We start from the raw sequence: 19,275 nt of genomic DNA, 5'->3' as shown, positions 1-19,275 counted from the left end.
AACACTAGTAACCACACCAAGATCTAAATTTGCCAAAACAGTCTGCTGAATTGTTAGCTTCCAGGCTTCAAGAGAAACGACTCTTAAAACCTGGCACGAGTGTCTCCTTTTATCGCAACAGAGAAGAGCAACTGCGGAAGTACTTTCATTCATATGACCAGCTTGTTTTTTTGTAATGATGTAGAAGGACTTCTTCTCTCCATGGGACTACCAGCATATGATAGTAAGGATTGGAGACTTTTTATTGACAGTTCTAAAAGGAGCTTGAAATGTGTTCTTCTTCATAACGGAAACAAGTATGGTTCAATTCCAATCGGACATTTTGTACAAATTAAAGAAGAGTATGAAAACATTAAGACTGTTCTAGAGAGGTTGTAATACCATGCTCATGAATGGTTAATTTGTGTGGACTTGAAAATGGTAAACTTTCTATTGGGCCAGCAAGGAGGGTACACAAAATACCCCTGTTTTCTGTGCTACTGGGACAGCAGGGCTACAGCAGACCATTAGGTGAAAAAGAATTGGCCACCAAGACATAGTTTGACGCCTGGTGACAAGAATATCATTAATGATCCTCTGGTTGACAGGAAAAACATTGTCCTTCCTCCTCTGCACATAAAACTTGGTATCATGAAGCAATTCGTCAAGGCTCTTGATCATAGTGGAGAGTGTTTCAGATATATATGCTCAACCTTTCAAAGTCTTAGCGACGAGAAGAAAAAGGCAGGGATTTTTGATGGACCTCAAATAAGAACACTACTCAGAGATCCACACTTCCTTGCAACAATGACTGAGGCACAGGCAAGAACTTGGAATGCTTTCTCTAATGTGGTGCGGAACTTCTTAGGGAACAAGAAAGCGGACAACTATCAAGAAATTGTGGAAGAGCTGCTCTTGAGTTTACAAGCACTTGGATGCAGAATGAGTATCAAGGTTCACTACTTACACAGTCACTTGGACGAGTTTCCAGAAAATCTGGGAGAAGTGAGCGAGGAGCAAGGGGAGTGCTTTCATCAAGACATTAAAGTAATGGAAGAACGTTACCAAGGTCGATGGGACTCGAACATGATGGCGGACTACTGCTGGAGTTTGATGAGACATTCCAGAAGCTGTACATAAGAGATCGGCCAAAAAGAGGAAGTTTATGTAACTGTAACTTGATCTTAATACTTGCACTATTTCTACTGTACATTAATTGTTTTTTTTCACCCTTCAATGTTACATTTAAATATTATATGTGCATTAACTTTCCAATTTGATATTAACAATTTTTGGTTATAGAAAATACAAATTATAATGCTGAAAAAATTTATGTATACATGTTTAAACCGTCAATTTTGATCCAAAAGTTTACGTTTCCCAGCAAAAGTGCAATATGGTATATCTCAAAAACCTGATGTGATAGACAAAAACCAAAGTCATATTTGGATTCTGCACCCCAAATTTACTTAAAATCCGTTTAAAAACCTTGTGCCAGAAAAATTGTGTTGACCTGTGTAATACATAGAAAATCTAAATTGGGTGTCTCTTTTTCTTCTCAGCACCACAAAACTCTCACTTTTAAGCTTGCCAACCATTTTAAAGTGAATTACAAACGAAAATTTTGTCAGTACACAGCGCAATCACTAACTTTGGGACTCGAAAATACGTAATTTGACAAAATTTTGGTACGACTGAGGCGGTCATATGTCCGGGTGATCGTAGGTCGAGTATGTCATAAGTCGAGGAGTAGCTGTACTGAGTATTCTGTAGTGTGTTGTCAATGGTATAAACAGTGGAAAAACAACATGATGTGAGTGAATAAGTGATTTTCTCGCCGAATCCGCATTCGGAATTAATCTCATAAGTGAATAGAATAAGGCTAATTTCCATAAAAAAAATATTTGTTCATGTAGAAAATAAGGAAATATGGTAAATAAATACTTCTTCGTAATTGCTGATCATGATTCCACATCAGTGGTTGCTGTGACTCCCTCCCTCACCCTCCACTGCCCCCCACTCGTGGCATGGCCTCCTGCCAGCCCCAAACCTACTGACTTCACAAATTCACCACAGCCAAACTAAGGTAAATAATGGACTCGTATTTGGTTTCCACATTCTTCTACACACTGTACAGTGATCCCTCGGTTAACGAGCGCCTCTGTTAACGATTTACCTTCCATAAGATTCTTAACTTTGGTTAACGAGCAATCCCTCGATTAACGGGTTTTTTACAAGCCGACCTCAACATGTTTTCGCTTGCATTTGGCTGCCCACCAGCTGTAGTATTAGTCCGCCAATACGGTAATCGGTTTTAGGGCTTAAATTCCTTACTATTTTAGTAAATATCAAGAAGTTTATACTATTCAATAATTTTAAAAGTTTAATATTAACTTTTTTAGTCATTTTAACAATTATTGAACATAAGTGTAGGTAAAGAAACTAGTTTCTGGCACGCCATCCAGCCTGTTAAGACACCAAACAGGCGTTAGTCTCTCTCTCTTGTCAGTGGAGGTAACATCTTGCTTGAGACTCTCTTCACCTAAATGCTTTTTTTTTTCTGTACTATGCCAAATTATTGGTCATTTTTCTCCTACCTCCACCCCCATTCTAATTCCCATCATCATCCAGGAACCTTCTACATACACACCTCAAAGTAAGTGTAGTTTTCTACCTTTTTTGTTGAATTTAGGCAATTTTCGGTGAGCTGGAACCAATTACCCAAAAACCCATTGAAACAATGGTTTCGGTTAACGAGTTTTTCGGTTAACGAGCAACCTGCTGGAACAGATTGTGCTCGTTAACCGAGGGACCACTGTACAGTACAGTATTATCTTTTAATCCACAAGTGTTTAAGTGATGTTCGGGGAAAATCGATGTGTTTTTTTTTTTACCTACTGGGAGGTTGAGTAGAGAATCACTCTCCTGCAGTTATCGGATTAAATATCTTACACAAGGTATGAAACACCACACCATCCATGTTCAGTTACAGGTTTTCCTCCATTAATAATTAACATAAAACAGTTCTGATTAAGGATAAAAATAAATAAATTCCTGCTTTTTTACCTAAAAAAAAAAAAGGTATGAATTTTCACAAGTCTGTCTTAATGTTTCTGAATGAAGAATGCACCCAGTACATCTATCTGAAGCCAAGAGCGTAGCGCGGCCAGACAGAGCGGGTGATGCACTGTAAAATGTAGTCTGTGACGACGCAAAACGAAGTAGTGATGCTGATGACTTTCTTCTTGAAGACACGTCAAAGAAGAAGCAGAAACCTCAGAAGTCAGGGTCTCCAGCAGGGACCACGGCTCCTCCCCCGCACCCCGTCTGGGGCTGTAGAGGGTGGACTCCTCCTGTCATCGGGTTCCCCATGTGAGCTTACATGTGGCTCAATGACCGACCCTCCGCCGACGATGGACATAGGGGATTCCCTTTGTCTCCCTGCCCTGTCGCGCGTTTGTCGTCTTGCCTTTCCTCGGGACTTGCCTCTGAGCACACGGATGACCTGGTTCTTCCGTCACTGCTCTCCACTTCAGGACTCAACACTTCACCTCTGCCGAGGTCCCACAGCCGTGATAGTCACCACACAAATGGACGAGACGGTACGCCTGCTCACTCAGGTGGGCTTTCTTGCTCCCCAGGGGGAGGTGATGCTGAAGTTCACCATCATCACCCCAGAAACTCGTCGTACTAAGGTAATGGTTCACCATGTACCCTGGGAGATCCCTATCGACGATCTTCGCCCTCTTCTCCCACAACTACTGGACATGGAACGCCGCATCAACCCGGTCTCCAAACGTCTATCCAACGAACTCATCGGCTGGTGGGTGGACCCCCTCCCTCCGAAGGTGAATGTAGGACCAATTCACAACTGTCCTCTCGACCGATTTATCGGAACCCCGAAAATCGGTGGTCATTGCCAATCGTGGAAACACCGCACCTGGGAGTGCACGAGGATGGTCGCCTGCGGTTTCTGTGCAGGTCCTCACGAAACAGTGGAATGCAAATCGAAAATTCAGAACAAAATCCCAGTTATTCCACGGTGTGTCAATTGCCATGGCAGTCACCACGCCTGGAATGCCAATTGCCCACAGCGTCCTGGCACTCGCCCGGGGAAAACTTACCTTGTACCACCGCCCTCGTCTCTGACGAAGCCCGTCAACCAAACCTCACTCCTATCCACCACCGCCTCTTCCATCCACCAAGGATTTCCCATTGATCTCCTCTCCTCTACCACCCCCCCCTATCACCCCTACCACCCATCCCTTCTTTCCTCCCTCCCTCTCCCTACCGTTCTTGGAACAAGGTCGTTGCCGGCCCTGCCGCACAGTCACCACCCACACCCAGCTCCTGTACAGGTACACCAAGTTGGTTCTATGGAAACAATCACTCTCCGTCTGGATCGCCACTCCAAGCAAATCAACCTTCTCTCTGCCCAACTCGACTTGTTTGTGAAAACAATTGCGACATTGCAGAGGCAACAACAACTCATTCTGGACACCCTGACCCAACAGGGGCGCACTTTGCAAGACCTGATGACCCGCCTCCTTCCATCTCCCGAGATGGAGGATCCATCCCTCACTCTCCAACTCCTCCCTCTCCATTTTTCTCAACAGAATTTGGTACCTCCTCTGGAGCCTTGTCTAGCCCCTCCGACTCATCTCACACCGGAGGCCGTTCCCTCCTCTTCTTACAATGGAACATCCAGGGACTTAGACCTCGCCGGACAGACCTCGCCCAGTTTGTGCTCTCCCATCAAGTAGATGTTGCTCTACTTCAGGAAACCATCACAGACGATGTTACTCCACTCCGCCTCTCTGGCTATTCTGTTTACACCCTGCCTCGGTACCGTGGGCAGGCTCGTGGCCTCCTCACCCTTGTGCGTAACACCATTCCATCTGTTCGTCTCCCTTCACCTGACTCACATGGACCCCGTCTGAATTACTTTCTGTCTCCCTTACTCTTGGTGACCGGACCCTTCGTGTAGTCAATGTTCATTTCAAGAGTGATTCTCTGGACCCTCAGGTTCTTCACGACCTCCATGATGGGATTCCCACTATTGTTCTTGGCGACTTTAATGCCCGCCATCCCACTCTTACTCCGGATCATCCCACGCCATGTACCCTTAACGGATCACATCTCTCACAGTTTCTTAATGGGGATGATGATGTTCGCTTTCTTTGTCCTGACGATCCTACTCGCCTCCCCCATAGTTTCCTTGATGTTGGCTTACTATTGAACGGTCATACTTCCTTTCATCCTACCATCTGCACCGAGCCTGCTCTGTATAGTGACCATCTTGCCATTACTACCCATCTCAGGCTCTCCTTCTCTGCCCCGACATCAGCTCCTTATCGATCCCCTCGCCTTCGTCTCTCACAAGATGCTGTTCCTTCCTTTACCCAAAACCTTTCTACCTGGGCGGATTCCTATGTTGTCCCCCAGTCCCTTGACTCTTACAGCGCTGATTTTGTTGATGCCGTGTATGACTCTGTCAATTGCACTACCCCTCCACGCCCTCCCCGTCACCCCAGAAGTGCCACCAACTACTGGTATCGTATCCCTGCCATGAGACATCTCCGGCAGGTAATCCGTGATCTCCACTCTGCCATACGGAGGTCTCGGTCTCCAGAGGACTGGGAAGACTTCAAAATTTGGTGCTCCTTTGCAACTCAGGATCGCCGTCGGATACGTGAGGCGGACTGGCTATCCTTCACGGGGTCTCTATCGTTCCAGTCGTCACCCTCTTATGTATGGAATAGGATTAATGCTATACGGGGTACTCGACGGAGGCCTCCTCCCCACCCTGACCCCGCCCCCCTTGCCTGCTCTTTAATGGAGGACTGGGCACGAGCTTCCTCCCCTGAGGCACTTCCAGATCCAATGCAGGAGGCAGTGCAGGCCCGCATCGATGCGTCTGAGCCTGTTGTTCGTGCTGCTCTTACCTCCCCTGCCCCCACTGATCATCCCATCACACAGTTCGAGCTTGACAGTGCTCGTCGCTCTAGAAAAGTCACCTCTCCTGGGGATGATCAGATAACCTTCTCCGTCCTCAACGCCTGTACTAATATTCCTAACGGCCCCTTGCTTGCTCTCTACAATATGTCTTATGAACATGGGGTTCTCCCGTCCAACTGGAAAAATGCCACTATTATCCCCATCCCTAAGCCGGGAGATCCTGGGAAATATCGACCCATTAGTCTTACCTCCTGTGTTTGCAAGATGATGGTGACGGACGCCTTCACCACTGGACGTCAGGCCCGGGTTCGCGTTGAAGGCTCTATGTCTCCTGTTCAAGAAATGAACCTCGGCACCCCTCAAGGTGGAGTCCTGAGTCCCACTTTGTTTAACACTCTCATGCACTCCATTGCATCACTCCCGTGGCCGACAGAAGTTGTCCACTCAGGATATGCCGACGATGTCCTCCTCCAAGCCCCTGACTACCTCAGCATGCAGGAAGCCCTTGATCTGGTCTCCAGAGAGTGTGATTCACTTGGTTTCCTTCTTTCAACTGCGAAAACAAAAGCCATGTGGCACGGTCGTGTTGTACCTCCACCCCTTTTCTTATCAGGAACGCCCTTGGACTGGGTTAATGAGACAAAATACCTGGGTGTGTATGTAACTCGCACACGCTGTCAGATCCCTGAAGTCCGCTATCTTCGAGACATATGTTTTCGGCGTCTCGCTCCCCTCTCTACCATGTGCAGGGGTTCCCTTGGTGCCAGCATCCCTGTACTTCTCACCATGTACAAGTCTTTTGTCCGTTCCTGTGTCGACTACGCCGCCCCTGCCCTCGTCAACATTAGTCGGACTGCTGTCAACCGTCTCGAAGTTATCCAGAGGAAAGCTGCTCGTATCATCCTTGGGGCTCCTCAGTGGACACGCTCTACTTCTCTATATACCGAACTTGGTCTTTCCCCCTTACAGGATCGTGTCCAGGAGTTTTACCTAAAAACTGCCGTTTCCATTCTACGGGATCCTAGGGGCAACTATGTCCAAACCAACTTGACTACTGCTGTCCGAGACCGACCTCCATCTAGAAGACAGTGGCGAGGGTCACTCATCCGAGCCCTTCAGGAACACGACCTCCTGCCTGATATTGTTGTCACCCCTGCTGTTGGTTCGTCTCCTTCTCCCTGGCTGGATTTTCAACCTGAAGTGATTGCCCTCGGTGGACCGCTCCCGAAATCCCAGGTGAACCCTGTTATTCTCTGCAAATACCACCTCTCCAGGATCGCTCACTGGTCCCCAGGTAGGGTCGTCCTCTACACTGATGGTTCTGTTGACCCCGCTACAGGTAGGGCCGGGGCTGGTGTCTACATCTCCCGTCCTCATGCCCCTGAGCCTATCAAACTGTCTCTCAGAGTTTCTGACGGGGCATCCTCCACTCAGGCTGAACTAATAGCCCTCCTTGCTGCCCTTCTCGCTGAGGAAGAAGCAGATGGTTTCTGCCCCTTGCTTGTCTGCTGCGATTCCAGGTCTGCTCTCGACGGGATCGCATTTGGATCTGGGGAAAATAAGGACCTCATCCTCCGAATACGAGGGTTAACATCCACACTTCAGGATGAAGGCCGTCCTGTGACATTCCTATGGATACCTAGTCATGTCGGTATCTTGGGGAATGAGGCAGCAGATGACCTTGCCAAGACTGGCTGCAACAAGGCCACACCTGACTACGTTGTTCCTCGAACACTCTTACAGATTAGGACCCAAATCCGCCGCAAACAGAGAGAAGCTCGGGAAGCAGCCATCCCCCTGGACTCCCCGCCCACATGGTACGATGTCCTCCGTAAACTTCCTGACTTCTCGTACGTCTACGGGAAAGGGTCGCGGAAGGGGGACGTGATTGCTGCCCGTATCATCATTGGGTATGACTTTGCTGGGGAGATTGGTATCCCCACATCCCCTGAGCAACGCTCTTGTGCGTTATGCAGAAGACCCGACAGCCGCACCCTTATTCACTACCTCCTAAGATGTCCCCACACACAACGCTTCCGTGACGCCTGCTGGACCACCACTCCACGACCCCCTGACGGAGACACGATGATCCTCCCAATACTGGCCAGATATTTTGTAAATAATATTAATTATGTGTTAAAGGAACATCCTTCCTTCCTTAGGCTTTAGTAAGCCCCTTTATAATATTTATACTGTATATACTTTTCACACTTGCCAGATGATTCTGGTGTCATTGTACAGGGGTACCTAGTGACAGCACTAGGATCCCGCTCCCTCTATCAAGGAATAAACAATTGAAATTGAAATTGAATTATTCACACATGGTAACAGACTGCCCTAACAAGGACACTAAGCACTGCTCAGAATGCGGGAATAAGGGGCACACCTTCAGAGAGTGCAAAAACAAAGACAACCCCAAATGCCTAAACTGCGAAGGGGATCACAGAACACTGGCTACTCGCTGCCCCATACGAAAAGCGATAGTCAATCAAAAGAAGGAGAAGGAGAGGGAGAAGACACAGGAACAGCAAAACAAGACATACTCAGCTGTAACCAAACTAACCAGAGAAACGACAAAGATCCTCGAAAAAGTCGCCACACCACCCCCCGTAAACCAACCTATTGTGCTTCAGCTTGGAAATAATCTTTCTGTAAAAATAATGACATCCATAATCCACGCCCACATAATGAATATAGCCAGACCTGGAACTTTCGCCAAGGCAGCAAGAGACATGTTCGCCGCCAACAACCTGCCAGATATGGAATTCCCAAATGATGTGCCTTCCTCTGAAATCTTCAACTTCATTTACAAATCAGAGAGCACTGAAATCCAAATACCAACAACTCACGAACCATCAACTCACGAACCATCAACACAAGAACAGACTACCTCAGACATACAACCCGAGCCAGCAAGCGATGAAGAATCAATGGAAGACTCAAGCGAAGATGAAACCACCACAATAACAGAACAAGCCGCCAGAGTCAAAACCCCAAAAAAGAACCAAACAGGAACTAAGGTACCACCTGCTACGGAGAACAAAGACCTAGGGCATGAAATTGGTGTCCGATTTTACTCCACTACAGCTCCTCCCATAGTCTCAAAAGAAAGATTAATGGCAGAAATAAGGCAAGGCAAGATCAAATACACATACTCAGACAAAAACCTAGATGACTCACATATTGAAACACTAATGAAGAAGGGAAGAATCCTCACAAAACACAACAGAATAGAAAGAGTTGATCAGTCAACATTTAAAAAGATCCGCTTGGGCCTGGACAGGAGGCTGTCAGGGGAGCACCGGTCAGCAAAAATGGCGCAAACCAGCTCTAGACACCAGCCTTCATAATAAATAAGCTAAAAATAATCCAACACAATGTCTTAGCATGGATCCCACAAAGAGCAAGCGAATTATACAACACATACCGTAACATAGACCCAGATATTATTCTCATCAATTCGCATGGAAAGAAAAACTCAGAAAAAATAAAACTATTTAACTACACAGTATACCAAAAAAACAACCAAGACACACCACATGATGGAATAGCCATAGCCATCAAACGAAACATACAACACAAGATACACGACTCATTTCAGGAAAACTTTCTGGCGATCGAAATTAACTGCCCAACAGGACCTATTATAATCGGCACCTGTTACCTCCCTCCAAGAAGACCCATATTCCCATTAGCAGACATGCTCAAACTCCTGAGAAGAAACATACCAGGATATTTCTTGGGTGATTTAAATGCTCGACATCGCGTCTTGGGACACCAGGACAACAACGCCGTGGGCAAGATTTTAAACATATTACTGAGTCACGGCAACGCAATTCACCTCGGCCCGGAATTCCCCACATACATCAGTGCAGGTAAAATCGGACATCCAGACATAGTATTAACAAACCAGCATCACCATCTTAACCTGCAAATGGAACCCGGCCCAATAACCACCAGTGACCATCTCCCTATCGTAGCCACACTCTCCACGTCGCCAATTCAGATCCCTGCCAGGACGAGATACAGCTACAGCCGATCCAACTGGGAGGAATTCCAAAATGAGTTAAGCAACCACCAAATAACCCGGCTAAACAACAAACACACCTCCCAAATAGACAGCACACTGGAGACATGGTACGGAAACGTGATCCAAGCAATGGAACACCACATACCCACGACCACTCACCGCACATTACCACACCCCCAATACACACATCAATCAAGAATTTTACAGACACAGTTTAGTAACTTATTCAAATTAATCCTAGAACATGGATGGACGCCAGAATACAGAATACAATATTACACCATACACGATCAACTAAGAGACATGTCCAAAGAAGCATACGTGAATAACTGGGAGAAATTAATAACAGACACAGAAGCAACTTACCACGACCCGAAAAAATTCTGGCGAAAAATTAAAAACCTAATGGGAATCTCAAGCAACGAGTCAAACTACATTTTAAATAGCAACCAAATCAAATTAACTGAACCCAAAGAACAGGAACCTGAATTCAGAAAATACTGGAGCAAAATTTTTCAAATAAGCCAAGAAGATAACCTGAACTTCTGTATGAATACCGAGCAACAAGTAACCAATCACATGACACACACAACCCACATCTGGCACCCAAGTCCCAGCATAGACACAAACGCTTTGGACGATCTTTCCACACTGATTCAACCAATCACCGCAGAGGATATTCAGAAAACAATAATCAGTTTCAAGAATAAGGCCCCGGGCATCAGTAAAATTAACAAACCCATACTCCAGCATCTACCAATCAACATGATACACCAACTCAGTCACATTTTTAATGCAGCACTTGCCTCTGGCTACTTCCCAAGAAAATTTAAAACAGCAATCATCAGACTTATATCAAAACCAGGCAAATCCCCAACCCAAGTAGCAAACTACAGACCAATCTCTCTCCTAGAAATACCGGGAAAAATCCTAGAAAAAATAATTAACCGCCGACTGAGAACACACCTCGAATTTGAGGAGAAATACAACCCCAGACAGCATGGATTTAGAAAACATAGAGGAACCCATACAGCCTTAGCCCTAATTTACGAAAACATAGCAAACGCGATGCACAACAACGAGCAATGTAACGTAGTACTAAGGGACGTAGCTAAAGCATTCGACAAGGTCTGGCACCTAGGACTCAAATACAAAATTACCACCCAAGAACTTCCCAACAACTTTACTTCCTTTCTTTGCAACTTCCTCGACAATAGAGAGGCCAAAATTATCATAGGTAACCACACAGGCCCAAGCTTCAAATTATACAGCGGAGTACCACAGGGAAGCAACCTCTCGCCAACACTCTACACAATATATACGGCGGACATGCCACCTCCTGTACACGGAGAATATGTAGCCTATGCTGATGACGTCACACAAATCATCCGACATCCAGGCAAGGGCAAACAGATGATGGCAAGGATAACAACCCACGCCATCGAGCAAATCAACGAATATGAAAAAAAATGGAAAATTCAAACCAATACACAGAAACTAATGATAATACATATTGCCAGAAAAAACCCTACACCAATCACAGTTAACAACGTACCTATACAATACTCCAACCAAAGTAAAATTCTGGGACTCACAATAACAAGAACAGGCATAGCAAAACACGTAAAACAACGCAAACAGACTGCCCAATCACAACTCACGAAACTAAGACGATTCAGCAAAACGGACACCAAAATTCAACTACACCTATACAAAGCACTTATCCGCCCACACCTAGAATATCCACCAATACCACTCAACACGATCAGCAAATCCAGTCAACTTAAACTTCAAGCAGTACAAAACAAAGCTATCCGTAGAGCATCAAAGCAACTTCCGCCATACACCACCAAAATACAAGAACTACACGAAGTATTCAATATAGAACCACTGAACATACGTACACACAGCCAAGCACAGAGAGTATGGACCAAACTTGAAGAGATGGAGGACCCATTATTCTCCAAGTTAAAAGAAGAAGGAACAACTAAAACACACAGCTGGTGGCCTAAGAGCTTCCATGCTGACATTGCAGAACAAGAACCACTCTACACAAAGAGGTAAACAAATAACACTACCACCGGACAAATAAAAATTAACACCCATTACAATAATGAATATCTAGCTAGCTTAACTCCTCCCCCCTCCCTCCTCAACCTCCTTCCCTGAGCGGACGGGCTTGTGCTGCACGCTGCCTCCACCCAATCATATCAACTCGTCTCCGCTAGGTGGACAGCCCACCTGCTATCTACCCCTCCCACTCTTCTTCCCGTTTCCACGCTTTACTTCTCTCTCTCTCCTCTCCTTTCCCAGTGCAAAGTCATTTGCCACTTTACTTCATTATCATCATCATCATCATCAAGGGAGGACATCCTACACTCAACTACTGGACCAGGAACATCTCTCTCAGCTCCTCACCTAGTCACGCCTAAGCACTGCGCTGTACAACAATATATATACAGGAAGCGCATCGTGAGTTTCTATCCAACCTCATTCCTGAGTGAAGGTATCTACATGTACGTACGTTTGTGTGCCCATACAAAGAGATAATAGACAACTAAAGAGAATTGACAACTGGCCACATACAGTACGCTACAATCTTGTTACTATGCCAAAGAAAGTAGTTCCACAATGTTCAGTTTTATATTAGGAGGGATAGCCCTCACTAGATAGCAAGTTCCTCATAATTGATATTATAAGTAATACCCCAAACGACTTAATCGTGAGAGGGAGAAACTTAAGGTCAATTTGAGATAGAAGAAAACTTGGCTTACCTCTATACTTTAACAAACTTATCCTGGCAAATCAATCTAAAGATGGTGGTTGAGATACTATTAATTACTTTATTTTGGATCTAATTTGAAATCATCTTGATTTAGACACAAGAAAAACGCGAAAATAAATATCAATAGTTAACATTTTCTAGCCCCGTATGTTTGTAAATGAATAAAGTTTATAAAGCCAAACTTGTTTATTTCTATCACATGCTCTTATTTATAATTTGGAAATTTTTATTTTAGCATACTACGAATTATAGAAAGAGTAATCATTTTATTTGTTTGTAAAATGAGATAAATAACATAAAAAAGAAGGTTCAGCGCAATGATGGTCAGTCAAGTAAGGTTAGGGTTCAGGATGATCATGTTCGTGCATACTTACCTGGCACAGGAGATACCGTGATCACGAAGGCGGTTTTCCCAGGGTGAGGCTCACCATTGCACTCCGGTGATGCTGACCCTTGCGATTAACCCAAATGTGGTTAACTCGGGTGTGCAATTTTTGTTAGCGGGGGACTGCGTTCGCGCTATCCCCCTTATACATATCATAAGGGACTCTAAACGAAATATAAAGTAAGGTGCAGCGGCGTATTTGCACCGCTTAACAAGGTCTCTGTTAATAAATAGTACTTGATTTATGCTTAAGCGTCAGCGAAGAATTTTTTTCTACGCTACTTTTACATGATTTGTATTTTGACAATTTTGTGTGAATGAAAAGATTTTCAAACTCTCCAATTGATGCCTAGTAACTCATAATACTGAAAGAAGTTTTTAATAGTCTGTTAGGAAAACGTGTTAATCTAAATTTTTTCCAGTATAATATCGAGACATTTTTTTGAGATTAAAAACTTTGATTGAGACAGAAAAAAGGAGTGTTATGTCCTCATGACACAATAGAGAACTTCAAAATATTAACTGTACTCATGTTGTGAAATGAGCCTGAACTTATCCTAATGTTATATCCAACGTTATCCTTGCCAGGTCCTAACACACCTCTTATCCATGTTTGTCACATCATACTCATGCATGTGTAACTCCGCATATTGTAACCTACCAAGGACCGAATAAACGGACAATTACATCCTGCTTTTTTGCAACCCAGAAAGAAGTCGCACCTGTGTCTGACCGTGACATATATACAGCGATTATAAGACATTATATGCCCATGGCCATCTTTAAATAAAAGGTAATATATTTGCTTTAATTTCTCCCCATGGGGAGTGGACCGATCCCGGAGATACTGCAATACCGGGCCGATCCGCGGCAAAGGTGGAGCAAGCCCCTAGCACTTCGCCATGATCCAAAAATCAGTTTAATATCGAAGATCCCACATGGGGATCGTATCAGATATTAAGCTGATAAGAACAGATATTATTTAAATGAATGATACATTGTTTTTTATTTACAATAGTTTGGGTATTCTAGTAATTTGTGGCAATTGGCTGACTATCTATTACATTTTATACATAGTGTTCCTATTCCACTAACTAGAACCTATTCTTTCTTCTATCTTGACTTTGGGTTTATTTCACCCTGCATACTGTCTAGCCCCTGAGGTATGTTCTATATAAATCATTCTCGACCAGCGAATGGCATCACTTACACACAGTTTCCTGAAGAGGCGCAGGTATCCCTTTGATGCCAGTCTCTTCGTCAGCTTCTCGTTCTACGGGTCGTATGCTCCCAGGGGTCCCACTATGAATGCAGCCACCTTCACCTGCTGGTATTGTCTTCTCATCTCTGCTGCCAGTTCTGCATACTTTTCTTCTTTCCTCAGTCTTGCTTCTTTAAATGCCTCTTGTCCATTCTCGAATGGGCAGGTGACGTCGATCAGGATCACTTCTCGGTTCTTTTCAATCACCAGGTCTGGACGTCCATTGTCTGCTGCTCCTGGTACTCGTTCATTTGCCGACATGATCTTCCAATGTTGACCTTCTGCGGCTTTTCGTACTCTATCCACCAGGGCATTATGTCGCTTTTGCATGGCTCGAGAGTGTATCATGCAGTGGTTTACTACATGTGGGAGCGTTTCTTCTCTATTGCACCGACGACATCTCCGATCCCTATTCTGGCCTCGCTTCGCTCCATTGACGGGGAGTAGGTTCAGTATTGCTCGGTGTATGAAACGCCAGTCTGCGAAGGTTGTATACGCTCCATTTCGAACAAATGCTGATGATGCTCTCTCTTGTGCTACGAGCTTCATCACTTTCCCTTGGTCAGGCTTATTCTGCAGAACTTCATCTCTCATCTGTCGTCGCTGGCTCCGGATGGTTTTGGCTACCTTCCTTCTATCTTTTTCTTCAATGATGGAGTCCGTGCATTTTATCTTGATGTTATCTCCTCCCTCTGCTATCCAGGAAACCCCCATTCGGCCTGAGGCACACCTGGCTCTAGACCAGATGGTTTGGTGGTCTCCTCCTCGCGTTTGCATCTCTCCCTGTGTTAAGTACATGCATGCGTCGGTCATGCTTGGCTCCTGTCGTGTTCTCATTGTTGCCACTCGCCGGCATTCTTCTCTGGCTATTTCCCTGACGTCAGGATCCGGTGACGTGAGTAATTTATATGCGGTATCCACCAGGAAAATGTCAGAGTCTTCTGCCGCGAGTGGGACACCACACGCTCCAGCTTTACTGCTTCCGTACAAGTACTCACTCGACGCTCTTGACGGTAGATGTAGCGTGTGTTTAAGCATTGTCTTCATTTCGTTGTCCAGGTGTGCCCAGTCTGTTTTCCTCAGTTGCCAAGTTCTCATTGCATGCACTCCTGCCGGGAACATGAATGTCTTGACTGCATCTATTCTCTGCCACGGTGCTAGCTTGCTTGTCAGTATTTTGGTCCCGAGTTGCATTAGTTCCTCTACTGTTTGGATGTTTGGCAGAAGATGGAACCCAACTGGTCGTCCCAAGAAGAGCGTTGCTTCGCCATCGCTCTTCCATTGAATGGGCGTTTCTCCAACGTAGAACTGTGTCTGGCGCATTCCTCGAGGTCTTTGTCCGGATAGGTGCAATGATGAGCTTTTGCTAGGATTTAGGTCTAGTCCCATCCTACTGCATTGTTCTGTTGCTATGTAGAGGAGTTGCTGTAGATTATCTTGCTGTTTTGTAATGATGGTTATATCGTCTGCATATGCTAAGCATGGGTGCTTGTGTTGTTGGTTCAGTATCATTCCTTCGGCCGCGATTTTCCGCAACAGTGGTTCGACCGCTATATTGAACAGGAGACCACTTATTGGGCACCCCTGTTGCACACCGCATTGCACTGGTATCTCTTCTGTTTCTCCTTCCTTTGTTAGGATTCTGGTCGTCTTGCCACTGATGATGTCTCCTGCTACTGTTTCAAAATCCCGTCCCACCCCTATACAGTTGAGCGCTCTTTTAATGAGGTCCAGTGACACTGAGCCAAACGCATTGGTCAAGTCGAATGCTGCTATGCAGGTATCGCCATTGTTCCGTCGTGCATTGTCCATGTGATGTTGAAGTATGTAGTTGTGTTCTATCACCCCATCACTTGGCATGAATCCTTTCTGTGCAGCGCACAGTACCTCGTTGTCAACGAGCCACCTTCTGAGTCGTGCTGTGAGGCATCCCGTGTACACCTTGTATATTGTGCGGCTCAGTGTTATAGGCCTCCAATTTGAAACGACTTCTGGGTTACCACCTTTTTTGGGGACAAGTATTGTTCTGTATCGTTTCCAGGAGTCTGGTATTCTCTTGGCTCTGAGACACACGTTGAATATGGCTGCCATAACTCGGCAGCTTGGGTCAGCCTTTCTCCAGTTCTCATATGATATTCTGTCTTCACCTGGTGACGAATTCTCTGCTGCTGCTAGTTTTGTAAATACTTCCTTCTCTGTGAAGGGCTGCATTTCCATCTCTGGTCTGTCGTCTGGCGGTTCGGGAATGTGCTCCACGGTATTTAGGTCACAATCCTTTTCAACCATCATGTGTTGGAAGTGTTCCTCTATTCTCTCCTTGCTTATTTCACATCTTGCGCCGTTCCCATCGGCAATTAGCCGTATTGCTCGGCGACGGTTGTATTTGTACAGCCTCTGGATCTGTTTGCAATCATTGACATCGGTGATTTTCCTGGTCGTGTTCTGTCCTTGAGAGATGTTTATCCTGTTTGCCGCTTGAATTGCTACCTCGATCTCAATCAGTACTTCTTCAAATCTTGCCCAGTCCGGGTTCCGCTGGATCTCATACACTGTGCCCAGAAACGGCTCCAGTATCCATGTCTCCTCAGCTTCATCTCGCTCTTCATTTGGTTCAGGAGTTATGCCAATCTGCTCCTGTATGTTGCCTTCACCACTTAGTGTTTGAGTTGCTTCACTTTGCGATAGTGGTGTAAGGGATTCACTGAGATTACTTTGGCTTCCTTCATTTGTTTCTTGACTTTGCATTATCTGTTCCCCTGTTTGGGTACTGTCTCCACCATGTTGTTCATCGGGGCTTAGAGGTGACAGTGGCATTCTTGGCATGTGCAAGAGGGGTGTCAGGTCCCCTGGGTGCTGTGATTCCTCTCTTGGTGAGGGTTCATTTTGGAGCAGCTGGCTCGGCGTTATCGACCTCAGTCGCGTTTCTTGATCGTCTGGGCTCAGCGGTGACACTGGTGTACTTCTCCCAGAGACGGGGCGTGGTGTCTCTGGTCCTTCCACTTCTCCATCCCTGGGTGGAGGGGGGTCCATCTGTGCCTTTCTCGTTGCCCTTGTGTTTCTCTTTGCTGCTGTTGCTCGTAATTCTGTGGCTGCTCCCTCTGCTCGTTTTCCCTATTTTCCCCAACTTCCTGTGAGGGCTGGGCGCTTGCTGGATTGCCTTCAGCCTGTTGGTTCCCCTGTCGTTGCTCCGCCTGACGTTGGTTGTCTCTCCTCCTCCACTGCCGTACATGTGTTGCTACCTTGTGGTTATTCAATCCTCTCTTTGTTGGGGCAGAGTAGGGGCAGTATTGCACGTCGCACTGGAAACGAAAATGGGGAACCCTTTGCTCCTCCCTCATCTGCCTGTTGAGGATGCACGTGTGATTGCTTGGCCGGATAGTCAGTACCAGATAGCACCCTGCACACATGTTCATATATTCGTTGATTTTCTTGTTGTGGGCTTCCTTTAGATGTCGGACTAGTGATTGCTTGCAGCCAGACCACCCCGATGACGCACATTCCCATGGGCATCCCTGCGTCCTCTCTGTGCATTTGAAGGATGGTGGTGCAGGGAACCATATGGTCAGCATTCGGTTTCTTCTTTCCGGCTGTCGATCTCCTTCGTTTCTTCCCCTTGGCCCTTCGTCGTCCATCTTGCTTTACCCACACGAACACCCACACACACATGACAACCCCCTTACCAGGGTGTACCCGCACTATCACGGTATTCCTGGAGGATCGGCCGAGAGTTGTGTACCGACCTCCCTTTCGCCATCACAAACCCACTCGATCGCAAGGTGATGGTTTACCGGGGAGGGACTTTGGGACGAATACACTTCTATGAGTGCAGGTCCCTCAGCCAGTACGAAGTAAGGAAGTACAGAGAGGAGGGAATAGCCACGTGTGAGAAGCACCCACGTGGGGTCCCGTGGGACCAGGTTTGGGGCTTTGCAGGCCCCCCCGGTATGTTTCCTCTCACTGCATGGTATTAGTAATAACCACAGCAATGGAGAAATACCGGGTTCCCTGCTCGCCATCTAAAACAACAAAGGAGTAACTCTGTTACTTTCACCCCCAGAAAGTCCAAATCTGTGCTCTTCCTTCTATGTAAAAAAGAACACTGATTATGTACTCTCCATTAAGCTGATAAGAACAGATACTACACTTTGATCTTAGCCAAAAGGCCGAGAAGCGATGACGATTGCTGTGTTGCAATCAAAGCAATGCACATTACACAATAACCTTACTTTAGTTTTAAATTGGTGCAACAAGAATTTATCTCGAGTTCTGTTTGCAGATAAACAGTCAAACTCCTTATGCATCAACACTAGTAATCTATAATAACAAAAACCGTAATTATATTACCAATTATTATACTATTCTTTACACTTCATTGTTATATTACCATTTACAATTTTTAGTTTTCCTTAATCTTAAAAAAAATCACTTTTGTTCGTTATTTCTTTCTTTCATTCTTTCTTTCTTTTTTCTTTATGAACATTATTGACCAGTGTTAGTGAAGGAAGAAACTGGCATGTTTGAGGGACAGACTGAAGGACGCATACCCTACACTGTACTTTCCCCATGAAGAGATACGCCGGTTGCCAATGTTTTTTAACTATGATACCAACAATACACCCGCTGTTTTTGTTATTTTATTTTTTACATAGAAGCTGGAAAACTAATTTCCGTTGCATTATGAAAAGTATAAATTGCACTAAAAATGATAGTGCCTAAATGATTGAGACAATTACTTTATGAACCGTGTATGCCAACCTTCATGAAAAAATGAAGCTCCGCCCAGAGAAGTAGTTCCTGAAGTATTCAATTTCAATTTCAATTGTTTATTCCTTGATAGAGGAAGCGGTATCCTAGTGCTGTCACTAGGTACCCCTGTA

The 19,275-nt window shown here is 45.4% G+C and overlaps 1 non-coding gene and 2 pseudogenes across 1 annotated transcript; 1 reads left to right on the top strand and 2 right to left on the bottom strand.

Annotated features, from left to right (window-relative positions):
- The first annotated feature begins 13,118 nt into the window (after positions 1–13,118).
- LOC121879532 lies at positions 13,119–13,281 on the top strand. The gene has a single exon (XR_006091360.1). It is a non-coding gene; the product is annotated as a U1 spliceosomal RNA (small nuclear RNA).
- A 678-nt stretch (positions 13,282–13,959) lies between these two features.
- On the bottom strand, positions 13,960–14,139 carry LOC121879534 (annotated as a pseudogene).
- Positions 14,140–18,453: 4,314 nt separating this feature from the next.
- LOC121879535 lies at positions 18,454–18,573 on the bottom strand (annotated as a pseudogene).
- Between the last annotated feature and the right edge of the window lie 702 nt (positions 18,574–19,275).

The sequence above is a fragment of the Homarus americanus genome, unplaced genomic scaffold, assembly GCF_018991925.1.
Source record: "Homarus americanus isolate GMGI-L3 unplaced genomic scaffold, GMGI_Hamer_2.0 scaffold31791, whole genome shotgun sequence".
NCBI lineage: Eukaryota > Metazoa > Arthropoda > Malacostraca > Decapoda > Nephropidae > Homarus > Homarus americanus.
The sequence above is the reverse complement of the archived record's forward strand: the minus strand, read 5'-3'. Positions and strand labels throughout refer to the sequence as shown.